Source organism: Gambusia affinis, linkage group LG03 (genome assembly GCF_019740435.1).
Source record: "Gambusia affinis linkage group LG03, SWU_Gaff_1.0, whole genome shotgun sequence".
Classification (NCBI taxonomy): domain Eukaryota; kingdom Metazoa; phylum Chordata; class Actinopteri; order Cyprinodontiformes; family Poeciliidae; genus Gambusia; species Gambusia affinis.
Window position 1 is genome coordinate 11,809,248 of NC_057870.1, and position 11,731 is coordinate 11,820,978.

Genomic DNA, 11,731 nt, shown 5'->3' on the forward strand with positions numbered 1-11,731 from the left:
ATGATTTACAGAACAAAATGATCATGTTTGGGATAAAGTGTTAAAAAATGACTAAATGAAATGTCTAAAAGCTGCTTTATAACTGTAACTTTTTGAGATAAGAGTGGCTGACCAGATGACAGAGAACAGTTTATCATTTTTATTAGTTTGAAATAATTTCTGCATGTGGAATGGGAATTTACGTATAAGAACGTCAAATTAATTTGAAACAAAAATGCTCATTGAATATTTTTAACAGTTTGACTTCTTTGATTTTAGACTTCAAGAATAAAACATTTTTGTTGTCCTTACTTAAGGCTGAAATCTACTTTTCTTTTCTTTTTTTTTTTAAATCCGATTTGTGTGACACTTCAACTCCTCTCAGGGCTTGGAGTTCTGTTGCTTAGCTTGCTAATACCTCGGGCTGTCTATGCCAGACTGCCTAGATTTTTTTTTTCTCGGAAATAATCCTAACGCCCGAATATAAAGCTAAAAGAATCCAATGTCTAGACTAATTCACTCAATTTTTGACGTTTATTTCTTTCTTCTCTTAATCGAATTTGCCAAATTTAAGCTGCTGGATTTTGGAGCCTATAAGCAGCCATTTTGGTTCAAATCCCCCTGGAATGACAGAGAATAATAATAAAAAAAAGGTTTGTCATAAATTCTTAAGTAGAAAACAAGATATTTCACCGACACAGTGGGGATTTTAACGAATTAAAATATCTCACTGCTCGGCTGCGATAATAGTAGTTAAAAAAGAAAAAGAAGAAGAAGAAGAAAAAAGAAAGGTATGGGATTGAGGCGCACGCTTGTTAAGTAACTTGCTGTCAGTATAGTTAGCAGAGCTCTGATATGGACGGTGGCTGCAGAGCCTCATCTCTTGGGGTTTTAATTAACAAGCTGTCTCAAAGCTGTAGAGCTCCATCAAACAGCCCCCCACCCCTCCACACACACCGCTCCTCCCAATAGCAAATCCTCCTCCCCGTCACTGCCTTGGGCTCTTTTTCAAACTTTTTTTTTTTTTTCCTCTTATATCAACTTGTTACCAAAGCATCCACCAGCTGATGGGGTACAACTGTACACCGAGCCGGTCTGCGGAATGTAAAACTGCTCGAGGTCGGCGTCTATTTGCGCGCACTGGCGCACGTTCGGTGCAGCAGACGTCCACCTACTGTATGGATTCTGTTGGGTTTGACTCGGAGCCTGAAGGACGGCGTGGCGAACTGTTGCTAATTTTCTTGCAGCTCCTCTGATGGATTTCATAGTCTGTGAATCTTCAGGCTGCTTGACAAATGTTAGCTCACCCCCCCACCCACCCACCTCCCACATATCCCCCACCTTCTCCCTCCCAACCATCTCCAACCTGCAAAACGTGCTTGGGAGAATTTTTGAGAGTGCTTCAAAGAATTCAAATTGCGAAAGTTGTTTCAAAGGAAACAAAAACATAGACATTTTCTGATGCTAAAACATAAGAATAGATTACCGAATTGGAAACACAAATGAGAATTATGTTTTACTTTCTAAAAAGTTTTTTTTTTTTGTGTGTGTGTGTGTGTGTGTGTGTGTGTGTGTGTGTGTGTTGTTTTTGTCCTGCTTCCAATCTGAAACATTTTCCCTACCACCAGACCCAGTCAAGGACTGTACAGGACCTTTAGCAGAAATAAGTGGAGGGTCTCTACCAATCAGCCCAAACCCTTACATCTCTTTTTGAATCGTCCATGCTCGATTATGTGCATGTTGTCCATTTAATACTCACTAGTTTCATGATCTGGCTAGTCATGCCATTAAATTGAGCACCTCGCTGTATGCATATTTTATTTACCCTAATTTTAGTCATTTCACATTATTGTGGGAAATAAACAGTATTAACTATATTTGTGTGGCAGGTGTGTGACTCCAGACACAAGCAGAAGAAATGATTCAATCATTAAGCTAGTTAATGTAACTGTAAACTATAACAATGATTTTCTCTGTGATTACATGCCAGGTTCTTCTAAATACTAAATATATATATATTAAAAATGTTAGAATTTACTTTTAAAAATTTGGATAGAGTTACTTCCAAGTAGCTCTATGACATTCTCGATGGCCTCCTGCTGAGTAGCCTGAAGCAGGACCTTTGTTTGCATATGCATTGGGCCTGCTCTGACAGCAATATACCCAAAATAAATTTATGTTATCATGAACACTTTGTATCTTATACCTTAAAGCTTGAATAAGACAAAAAAGAAATGCACATTACATTTTTACATTGTATGCTATGTTTTTGTTTTTCTTTAAATTGCTTTATTTTTCTGATTGTGATCCCGTCTCCTCACCTGGAAGCATATCAGTATGCTGAAAAGGTGAAATCGAAGTAAAACAATGAAGTTTGAGCTGACAATGAAGTAGCAAACAATTTGATGGAGGTTGCAGGGAAGACTTTAAAGGATGAAACAGAGTCTTTGTTGAAATGTGGCTGGGTTTGCAGAGGCAGCTGGCACAGCGGTGAGCACACACCGTCAGCCTGCTCCTCTCGGTTTACAGCGGAGTCAAAGAGTGTAAGCTCTTGCCTCGGCGAATATTTGCCTTCCCCTTCTCTCTCTCTCTCTCTCTCTCTCTCTCTCTCTCTCTCTATCTCTCTTTCCCTCTCTCAGCTTGCAGCAAACTTGTTGGGCTCCCACCGTGGCCCAGAGGAGGGGTAGTGGGGGGTAATTTGATAGCCAGGCAAGGTCAAGACAGTGCGCTGTCCATGGTGCTGCGGCGGGGCCGCCCTGGACGTTATCATCAAATTAGACGGGACAAGTTTCAAATCGATGCCACCCTCGGACGTCTGGAGACCGCCAGCAGTCGGAGTTAAAGTCCTAACAAGTCCCCCCTGACAGGTCAACACCTCAGCACAAACACACACCTCTGAAGCGGCAGCCCCGCAGGTCAGCAGAGCTGTGTTGGCGAGATAAGCGCCAATCCCACTGAAGGCTCTGAGTGAAATATAGCTGCAGGTTTGCTGTTATTCTGCAGGCGGTGCATGGGAATCAGACAGGATGGGGTGAGATAGAGTTAAGATATCATCTCCCTCCACAACCTCACCCCACTCTCATAAAGTTCTCGTGTGTCGATTTATTTGACCTCGTCTTTATTTATTTATTTATTTATTTATTTATTTATTTATTTATTTATTTATTTATTTATTTATTTATTTATTTATTTATTTATTTATTTATGTATGTCTGTGAGGATTAGCAAGTAGCCCCGATAAAAACAGACGCCGTCGGGTTCGTCTAAAACACGCGAGAATGGACGTCACCTCGAAAAATCATCAACAGCTTCACTGTGGAGAAAGTTTGTTCCTTTCAGTGAAGTTATTAGAAGATTAACTGAATCAAATCCGTTATTTAAGTTCTGACTAAGTAAACTCAAAACGATCTAGCCATTACTGTGAAATTTATAAATTGGAGAACTAAAACAGAAATGACGTGTGATTTATCAGATTAAGTACAGACGCGACGTAGAAAGTCCAGTTTTATTACACGAGGACGTGATGTGAATTTATTTTTAAGTTTTTTACAAATTTAAATATAGTTAATGTTGACAGTTGGTTCTTCAAAATAAATTATTATTTTTTACACCTTTATCCAAGCTATTATAGATGTCTTTAAAAAGGTTTGTGGCCTGTGTGTTAAATTTGACAACTTTTATGTTATGACCTTTTCAGCTAATTTTGCAGTATCTGAAACAAACACATTTTCTACGGAAAAATTTTATTCTCTGTAGAAAATTGTGATGTTGCAAAATACTTTCTGAAGCAACAAAAAGGAAAAGCACACTCTTTTTGTTTCCAAGTCCAAGATGACCCAGGGAAAACAAAACCTACTTTTGGTTTAAATAACCTCAATGAGGTTTTGGTTTAGGAGTTGTCATTATGAATCCTTATTCTGATGTACTTTTAACTGTAAAAAATGTCAACATATGATCCGCTGGAGATGTGTTTCCTGTTGCTTTTTAGGAAAGACTTTCTTCAATTTTCTTGCTTGTAATTTAATTTAATTTAAACATTGTACGTCGTCTCCAAACACTTTGGACGTTAGTTAGCTTAGATACACGTTTTTTATATTGATTCTACACAAACATTACAACTTATATTTTTCACCTATACACATTTTATATATATATATTTTTCTAAAATCATTTTGCCCACTTACACACAAAATCGGACCCACGCCGCATTTAAAAAAAAAATGTCAGCGTAATCCAACTCTAGTGTTTCTTCACAACTTCTCGTGTTCTGCACTGACTCTCTGTGCAGTGAATGGCTGTGAGGTGATGCATCCTCTCCACACTTTTCGAGCCACACAAACTGAAAAGTTCAACAGGATCTGGCTGTGCGCCGTGAGAGGACCACGCCATTAGGATAAGAATGTATTCGCAACAGATCAGAAGTGTGTTGGAGTTGAGAGGAGAGCGCGGAGGATCTCGGAGAGGGCACTGATTAGAGATGCTGCCAATCCGTCACTCCCTGACAGCTCTAGCTGCGGGGATAAACAGCAATAAAGTGGAGCTGGCCGCTCGTTAACTTCACACACAGAAAGCCTCGCCACCGGAGGAGCAGGTAAATTCACTCAACTCGCCCCCCCACCCCACTCCACGCCCTCTCCTCTCCTTCCCTCTCTCCGCCTATCATCGCCTCCGTTCCTGTTCTTTTCCCTCCATCAAACTCGTCGTCTTTTCATCCTCCCCTGCTGACTCAGGTGGCAAACACAATGGGGAAGAGGAAGAAAAGTCATTCAAAGCCCGAGAAGAGGGCAGAAGCGTTATATTTCTGAACGGCTGATAAAGAAGTTCAATAGATGGGAGGAGAGTCAATAAGCCGTCGGGATGGGAAGGAGGAGGTGAGGCATCAAGCGGCGGGATCCAAACAAGGTATCTCCCCCCTCCAACCTCCTCCCCTTTAATAACACAACCGTATTAACCACGCAGATTCGAAACGAACCCGGCTCCACTTGAAGAACCATGAAATACACGTCAAGAAACATCCACCTGCCAAATCCCACCACCTACAGCCCCTCCGAGCTCACTCCCCTCCCCTGCTCTCCCCTCTCCTCAGCCTGGGCTGTCTGTCATGGTGTGGCCCCGGCTAATTTGAGTTCATTGGATGGCAATAACTTCATTTAGAGCTCCATCTCTCTCTCTCTCTCTTTTTCTTTCTTTCTTTTTTTTTTTTTTTTTTTTTTTTTTTGAGGGGCTGGATGTAATGAGGATGCAGGCAGGGCGCTGCCAGTGAAAGGCCGCTCCCTCAGTAATAATAACTCGCGGATCTTCTTCTTCTTTACCCCACGCACCGCTCGTGTTTATCCTCGGAGGGCTGCGTGCACATGATGAAACTCATCTATAATGTGTGATTTAATATCGCCTCGCGCTCCCTTCCTTTCTAACATTTAAACCCAAAAGAGAGGAGACGGCGCGTGTGTGGATGAGAGTAGGAGTTCCACTTAAAAAAAAAATGAAGTAGTTGTTGCTTGGTTTTCATTGTTTTTGTTTTTTATTTTTATTTTAGGCTACAATAGACATCGTATCTATGGCGAATTCTATTTCCCAGTTCCTTTAAAACCGTAGAGTTAAGTAACATTTTCGTAGTCAAAGTAATTTTTTTTATATATATGTAGCTATATATTTAATTCTCACTTAGATTTCCAAAACAACAGAAAAAAGATTAAATCTAACCAAAATCATCGACGTATCCCGACACCATGAGAGATATAAATACAGTTTAAAAACAAACAAGCAAAAAAAAACAAAACAATAAGAAGTCTTCTGCGGATGGGAATTTGTTTAAAAAGCGGATTTATTTATTTATTTATTTTACAGTGTGAAAGAAGGCCTTTTTCTTCCACTACAGTCTGATCGATATCTCCCCATCTCCGAAGATATATTGACTCAGGGAGAGTTGTACTCAACGGATTTGTGGAAATGCCTAATTATTTCGTTGCATTAAAAATATTGCTATATACAAAACTGACCTTCTGCGATATTTAATCAGAAAAAAAATAAGAGAATGCAAGAGGGTGATATTTGCTGATCCATAAAAAGCATCTTTTTAGGACTTTTATCATTCGTACTTCAATGAAGAACGTGTTAGAGGAAAGACTGGGCAAAGTTTTTATGTGTATATATAAAACGTATATGTGTTTGTTTACATATTGTACTGCGATCTTAATTTCGCAACAGTTTTAATCAGCTTTTATGTATTTTATTGTTATAATAATAAATATATTAATATATTATATCCTTTTGTGATTTGTCGCTTTATAAATTATTTTTGTTTTACTCTGTATAATGTTATAACCAAATAATAAAATAATCCATAAAAACAATAAAATACCGAAAATGAATTGCATATTTCGCCATTCTCGATCCTTTAAGGTTTTGTTATATTTGCATCATGTTGATACCGTTTCTGTGGTAAATCGATAGAGTCAGGACTTCCGATCGAACAATTTTTTGTAATTTTTTGGAGTTTATTAAATCAATCGTCTTAGACACATTGAGAGGAAATTTAGTTTTTCCTTGCAGCTAATTACAGCCCTTTTCATTTAATTTAGTTTGTGCGTTTTTATAAAACACAAAAAAACACATATTTTTTTAATTGAAATACATACTCTCGAATTAAATTGCCTTGCAGAGGTTTCGGTGGCCTGGTAAAACACCACCAAGCTGTTTTCTCCCTTCATCCCTGCGCCGCTTTACTTGGTTCATCAGAGGAGTTAAACCGCGAAAACATGAAAGTCGGTGCCCTTTCTTGAAATGTATTCCGTTTCACTGTGGGCATGTGTGTACGCGTTTTGCTGCATGGAGTCTTTAGGGCAGCAAAGTATCAGAGGAGGTGTAATTGAAGGGGCGGTGAGGGGATAGAGTAGCGGTTGGCCTGAAAGCTGCTATTAAAGCCAAATGGAGTGAACACCGTAAAACGGCCCCTGCCAACAGCTGTCCCACAATCGGAGCATTATATGCCAGGATCCTCAGGCACGCAGCGCACACACATCATAGCTCCTCCTGCAGCTTCTGTTGCTGCAGCTGATGATGATGATGATGATGAGTTCTACACAGCGAGGTTAACCACAATAATATGACGCTACTTTATCACAGTCACGCTTCCTAATCATGAAAATCTAGTGGAATCGATTTTTTATTTTCTTTTACAGTGACTCTCAAAGTAGCTGCAGATTTGTATAATTAAAGTTACAGCAGGGCTTCAAGTAATAAAAAAAAATTACTAAGACACAGAGCAGGACGGCAGCAGGCTGTCCTCTGTGTGTATTATATTTCACAAGCTCCCTTTTCTTAATATGGGGGGGATATGATTTAACAAGCCTATGATTGATATGGCATTAAAAAAAATACTCGGACACCTTCCTTACATGTTTGGGGACCCTTCTAATGGGTCGGGAACCCCACCAGGTGCGTCCACGCTTTCCGCATCTTGCACCCTAAGTCTCCTGCAGAGTTGAGGTCGTTCCCCTCAAAAACACCGATGACTGTGTCCCCGCAAAGGGCCGCTTCAGGCTCAGAGTCCTCGTTAGAACAGGAAAGCAGAGAGGGCTGACAGAAGAGGAGTTGTTTCCACTGGATTAAATGGTTTCCCTGCAAGTCAATGAATATGTAATGACGTCTAACGAAACCGGTCACCGAGCTCAGATCTATCCTGCGCTTTGGTATACACATGCAGGCTCTTCTGTTAAAGAGCCCTTGGAGGAGGAGAGAAAAGGGATGCAAATCTCGAATGCAACTTTAAACTTGAGCCCGACATTCTCTTGGTCAATAGGGTGTAAAAAAAAAAAAGAAAGAGTTTAAGAGAGGAGAGAGTGTGAGATTTTCTCTCTTTTTTTCTCAAGTTTTGGGGGTTGGGATGAGTTCTGAATTTTCTTCTCTCTCCCCCCCCCCCCCCCCCCCCTAAATCTCTATGGAAATATTGTTTCTGATAAGCAGTCATGCCAATAATGTAATTGAACTGAGCTGATAAAAGAGGAGACGAGAGGGGGAGAAGGAGAAAGCGGGTTCCTTCACACTACGATTGTTAAAGATAGTTCTCTCCCCCCCTTAGTATACCCGATAAAACATTGATTGTTGCAGTTAGTTGACCCGTAAAATTCGGGGGTTAGTTTTCTCCTCTGAGCTGAGCATATAATTATGCAAATAGCGATCTGACAGTGATCCGCTGGAGAGTGCTGAAGGAGTGTGTGTGTGTGTGTGTATGTGTGTGTGTTTGAGGGGTTGGGGGGGAAGGTGGGTTGTCAGAGGGGTGGCATTCCAACTTTGTTTAATGCCTGGTTCCTTTTGGAGAGAGTTCATCTTCTGCAGGGGCGGCACGCACATCAGAGCGGACAGGGGCAAGCAAGCGTGACAACAACTCCCTTGAAGCAAAAATTGAAATATCAGCCTGTGGCAGCAGGACTTTTTCCTTTCTTTAATGTCATGCTTTTCACCCTCAGAGAAAGCTGACACTCAGACCCCAGATCCCCAAAATTTTAGCAGCTTTTGATCCTTCGCTGCCGTTATGGTTCACCATGAAGCTGCCTGGCAAATTTGTCTGTCAGGAGCTGCTCCTAGTGACTGAAGGCCTTATTCCAATCAGAAAGTCATCCTTCAAACAGTGAACAAACTTCTGCCCAAACTTTCTCCAGTGATTAAAGCGAAAATAATTTTGGGAACTTTTACAAGCCAAAACTAAAGACACCGATGACACAAACGCCCAGAATTCAACTAATAAAACTGCTTGTATTCATTTAAGTTCTTATAGATTTAAAACAAAGACAAATAATGTGCATTTTACACAAAAGGTGCCCCTTAAATAAATCCTTTAGCCACTGTTATTGCAGTGGTTAAAGGAAGCCACTCAAGTGCAAGATAGTTTTGCACTTGAAGTTTGTTCTGACATCATAAAAAGACACAAAAATGAAGAACTGATTTCTTACAAAGGAATTTAACAATGAATAATTGAACATGATAATTTATTATAAACTTTTAAATCTAGCAAGGAGGCAGATAAACTTCTTTACTGTCAACTAGAACTAAGGTGTGCCATTCACCAGCATCAGTTGCGTCAGGGTTTAGTGTAGCTAGCTAGACTGACTTACTGCGTGGTGTAAGCCAGTAAACGGAAATCCTGCTGAAATGTTAATATTAATTTCTTAGTGGGCTGTGTAAGCTTGTTTTGTACAGACAATGGCAGTCTCACGGTTAAAAAGCTCAGCATGCAAGTAAGTTTGAATTTAACATTAGCACTAAAGTTAAATTTGTGTACAAAATGTTTTTGAAATAAGCATAACCAAACTAGTATTTCAGAAGAAACCATATTTAATTTCTTGCTCCTACAAAGAATTTTTTTCTTCCACAATTTTTTTTGGACAATTCTAATATTTTACAAAGTTTTTAGCTTTTTATTTATTGCACAACTCGTATGAGAAAACCTACATGTCTGCTCTGGACACAACACAAAACCAAGTAGGATTACCAGTTGACTGAACAAACACTTGCAAATAAATTTGAATCAAAACATGTTGGCAGGATTTGTTGTTACAAAAGAAGCAAATACGTTTAGAATTGAACTATCACTGAACTATACTTTTGCACATCAGTATCCTTAAAAAAGAGAATTATTTAATAACCTGAGAAAAAAAACCTCTTCCAGAGCGACAGTAGAAACTCTGGAGAAGTCATTGTCAAAATAAAAGAAGAAAAATCTCCACACTCCTTATTAAAAAAAATAAAAAATCTGAACTGTAAAGAGGGTGGGTGGTACTTTACACTTGTTTTTCACAACCTATGATATTACCATGAAATGTGTAAAATAGACACACCTGCCAGATTGCAAACTGGTCTTAAGGCATTCATTAATTCCTGCTGGAAAATGTAACATTTCCTGCTGTCTGAACTATTTATCGCATGCCTTTGATGGGAGCTGACTGGAGGTCAGAATTTATGATGCCACCATATCATCGCTTTGGACAGAAGGCAGGTTGCTTAATTAAACTTTAAACACAGTTTCCCCCCACCCCACTCTGCATTAAAGCATGCATAAGAAGCTGTATGTATCCCATAGAAGTTCAGAATCCCTGTTTTTTTGTTTTTTTTTGTTTTTTTTAAGACGGAGGGCTGAGGCCAGATCACTTGTGTGATTGAATGCCCCTCTTTAATCTGTGGGCCTGACACTGTGTGAGGGGTGCTCGCCTGGTTCCACTTGTTGTTCAGGGGGGTTAATGGAAAAGATTTCTAAAGATTTATTGAGGGGGCGTTTAATGACCCGATCGGTTTCACCGTGTGAAAACAAATGATGCCGTAAAACCTTTGGTGAGCTGGAGGTAGAGAGTGAGTGAGTGTGTGTGTGTGTGTGTGTGTGTGCGCGTGCGTGCGTGTGCGTGTGTGTGTGTGTGTGTGTGTGTGTGTGGGTGTGGGGGGGGTCCCAGTGTGACTGAGTAACAAGCAAAAATAAAGACTTTTCAGTTTGTGGCTTGTTTTCATTTTGACAAACTTCTAGCTGTGGATATCTGCAGTTAAATATATTTTTATGCAAAAGTAAGAAGCTCATCTGAAATGGAGCTTGTAAAAGCTAATAATAATAATAATAATAATAATAATAATAATAATATGTTTGACACCTTAAAAACTTGATAAAAGAAAAACGAAAAAAGTTCTTCCCTGCCAGGCAGCTTGTTGGATTCGCAGAGACGACTCAGGTCATGTTGCATCCGGCTGCTCAATATTCCCATCCCACTTTCAGACTACATCTTCCTCACTTTACGAAAGCATCCGACTCAGTGGCACAGGGGCCGAGTCATTACTTTGCAAGTCACAACTAAGCCTCAAGTCTTTCCACTCAAGTCCCAAGTGCATTCTAGTGATCTGAATTTTTTATTCACCGGGTTACAAAAACAGCAAAAAATTTAGATGGCTCATGAAAACACAAGTGAACACTGACGCATAAATAAAGTGGTTTGCTCATCAAATCAAAGACTTTATGTGTTCTTCAACAGGATGATAAATCTGGACTGGAATATTTTATGTGTAAGTAGCAAAATCAAGGATCTTCCAGCAGTAAATGTAGCCTTTACAGGGGCCACAAAACGTACTGAGAGTAGAGTCTATATTAAACTGGTATGATGTTCAACCTCAGGAACCGTAAGACAACAAACCGTAAATGAGCTCTTGACAAATGCTTAAGATGACTCACAGAAAGGCATTTTTAATTAATGATTCCTAGATGGATAGCACTGTGTGAGGTTTAAAGAATAATAATTAAAAAAACATGAAAAGTGACCATTTGGAAAGCCAGATGAATGTGGGATTTCAAAGCTCCACACTGATTTGTGGCTGTATGAAGCAATGTGACAACTCACCAGAATCTACAGTAAAACAGGAGGTTTTTGGAAACCTTTGTTTTCCATTTAGAGGTTCAGTCAATGTGGTCGCAGGTTCCAGGTTCTGACACGTATCTTCTGAACTTTTGAAGAATATCTTTTGCAAAACAACACAACACAATGTCATATGCACAGACACAGTCATCCCTTTATCATTCCTTATTCCTTTAACTCTCCACTTGGGATTTGTTCTAAATTGTAAAAGTGGAACCTTATGCACTTTGTTGCTTAATGATTTAAAGCGTTAGTAGAAATCTGATCAGGAATTTTCTTGGCCCCAGAAAAATGGGTCTATAGCCCAAAAATCCTAACATGCAAGTCATTAACAAGCCATCTTAATGAATATATAATCTAATCAC

General features: G+C 39.6%; 1 long non-coding RNA gene across 1 annotated transcript in view; it reads left to right on the forward strand.

The window, feature by feature from the left end:
• The window catches only part of LOC122828344, a 35,177-nt gene that overhangs the window by 10,626 nt on the left and 12,820 nt on the right, over positions 1–11,731 (forward strand). The gene's annotated exons all lie outside the window — the stretch shown is intronic.